The sequence below is a fragment of the Zalophus californianus genome, chromosome 14 (assembly GCF_009762305.2).
Source record: "Zalophus californianus isolate mZalCal1 chromosome 14, mZalCal1.pri.v2, whole genome shotgun sequence".
In the NCBI taxonomy this organism is placed as follows: domain Eukaryota; kingdom Metazoa; phylum Chordata; class Mammalia; order Carnivora; family Otariidae; genus Zalophus; species Zalophus californianus.
In genome coordinates this window covers 52,822,369-52,824,967 of record NC_045608.1, presented here as the reverse complement: position 1 = coordinate 52,824,967, position 2,599 = coordinate 52,822,369, and the positions used below count along the sequence as shown (strand labels likewise).

Sequence of the window (2,599 nt, the reverse complement as noted above, 5' to 3'; positions counted from 1 at the left end):
CTGACTTAGTTCTTCATTAGAGATGGAGCTCTGATTTCATTCGGGTTGGCTACGTGCCTCACTGAGAGACCACTATTTCCCAACCCCCTTGAACCAAGTGTCACATGCCCTAAATTCTGGCCAGTGAGAAGTGAAATGCTGTGTATAAGATTTCTGAGTAGGTGTCTTAAAGGTGTCTTAAAGGAGCTGATTCAGCTGGAAGAATTTTTTTTCTTCTCCCAATTTTTTTTTTTTTTTTTTTTACGTAAGTTCTACACCAAATGTTGGGCTTGAACTCACAACCCCAAGATCTACTGACTGAGCCTTCCAGGTACACTTGCTTCCCCCAATTGTATTTCATGATGTCTAGAACACAGATGTGATGCCCTGTGCTCAAGCAATCCTGTTGTGAACTTCAGAATAGAAGCCACATTTGTTGAGAATGGAGGAGCATAAAGATAGAAGGAGGCTGGATCCCTGATAACTTTGTGGAGCCTCCAAATCTGCCCTGGATTTCCTACCTCTAGACTTGTTTACTCGAGTGAAAAATCTTTGTGTGTTTAAGCAATGAAATTTTAGGTTTTGCATTAAATGTAGCTGAATCTTATTTGATATAGGGAGAGAACAGAGACTGAATGGAAATAATTGACTTACCTAAACATGATTCAATAAACTTGGGAACTCATTTTCTTTTGGCTAAGATTTTAAAAATGGATAGACCTGAAGACATTTCAGTGTTTTCTTTCCTTTTTTTCTTTTTTGAGAGAGAGAGCATGCTCACAAGTGGGGGGAGGGGCAGAGGAAGAATAGGAGAGAGAAAATCTCAAGTCGACTCCAAGCTGAATGCAGAGCCTGAGCAGGACTCGATCTCAGCACCAGGAGATCATGACCTGAGCCGAAATAGAAGTCTGTCACTTAACCAACTAAAGCCGCCCAGATGCCCCAAGACATACATTTTTATTTTTTATTTTTTTAAGTTTTTATTTATTTATTTGATGGACAGTAAGTGAGAGAGAGGGAGAGAGAGACAGAGCATGAGTAGGGGGAAGGGGTGGAGGGAGAAGCAAACTCTCCACCGAGCAAGGAGCCTGATGTGGGGCTCGATTCCAGGACCCTTAGATCAGGACCCGAGCCGGAAGAAGATGCTTAACCACCCAGGCACCCCAAGACACACATCTTTAAATGTTGCATACTACTTCTACCACTTCATCCTCTGTTCCTCTGAACAGTGTGATCAAACTGATATGTTCCCTTAAGTCTGAAAGAGTCAGTATTTTGTTCCACTCTAATAGCCTGAGGCATACTCTCATTTTTCAATTAATTAATATATAGGTAAATAAAATTTATTTTCCTATTTAGCCAATGAATTTCTATCATAATCTGAAACTGTTCTTATGCCAACTCAAATAGACTTGAAAATGAGTAAAGCTGTGTTTGACAAACACAGGAAATTACAGAGGTTTCAGCATGTGACAAAGAAGACAATGTTATGGTTTTGGTGTATGACAAATGGTGATTCCATATGCTAATAAACTCAGTTGGATTTCTGCTTTTTTACATTAGTGGCTATATAAAAATGCATTTTAAAAATTACCTCAGTGAATTGGCTAGGACTTGCCTTAGAGCATTTGGTAACAGAAATAAAGTGGCTTAGACAATGTAAAAGCTTATTTTCACTAATGTAAAACAAGCTCAAAATCTTGGACTTGTATGGATGCTGGTTTTTTGGTTTTTGTTTTGTTTTGTTTTGTTTTTTTACTGTTTTTAAAACATTTATTTTAGAATTGCCATGAAGGGGAAGTTTTACAGATTTGAATCCATTAAGTCTAAACATTTCTCCAGGGGAAGAGATATCCAAAACTAAGGCATAAAACAAATAAGTAAATCAGGAAAAAAAATAAGCATTTGTGAGAGACAATACATTACCATTAATAATATACTAATGAATTTCATAAATTGATATGAAAATAGTAAATTACTAAGTAAAATGGGCAAAAAATATAAACAGATCTTTCACAGAAGAAAGGACAGTTAAATTTCAAAATGAAAATATTCTAATCTCACCGATAGATTTAAAGCAACGAAAAATTAAACATCTGTTTACTACTATATTTCTTTCATTCAAATTAAATGATTTTTAAAGTACGTATGTTCAGGAAAAATTATGGAGAAATAGAATCTCTCATAAATTACATCTGCAGGCTAAGGTGTAGCCGTCAAATGTTTTGAAAAAAAATTATGAATACGTTGCTATATTCAAATCAAGACATTTTACCCAAAATGTAAATTTGTGACTTCTTTTGAAAAATTGACAGTTCTAGTCATATTCCCAAAGTCTACCAGTTGGCTGGAAGTGCAAAGTGTCATTCAGTGCCCTCTGCCAAAGCCAGCGCCCTCTGAAGCTTGCCCTTCATGTCTCAGACAGGAAGGCTTCAATTATCATTTATTAGGACATTTGTACTCTTTCTTTCCTTCCTTCCTTCCTTCTTTCCTTCCTTCCTTCCTTCTTTCTTTTTAAACATGGAATGCTTCATGAATCTGCGCATCATCCTTGCACCGGGCCATGCTACTCTTCTCTGTATTGTTCCAGTTTTTGCACGTGTGCTGCTGAAGCCAGCAC

The 2,599-nt window shown here is 37.0% G+C and overlaps 1 non-coding gene across 1 annotated transcript; it reads right to left on the bottom strand.

Annotated features, from left to right (window-relative positions):
* Positions 1-2,493: 2,493 nt before the first annotated feature.
* On the bottom strand, positions 2,494-2,599 carry LOC113913392. The gene has a single exon (XR_003517185.2). It is a non-coding gene; the product is annotated as a U6 spliceosomal RNA (small nuclear RNA).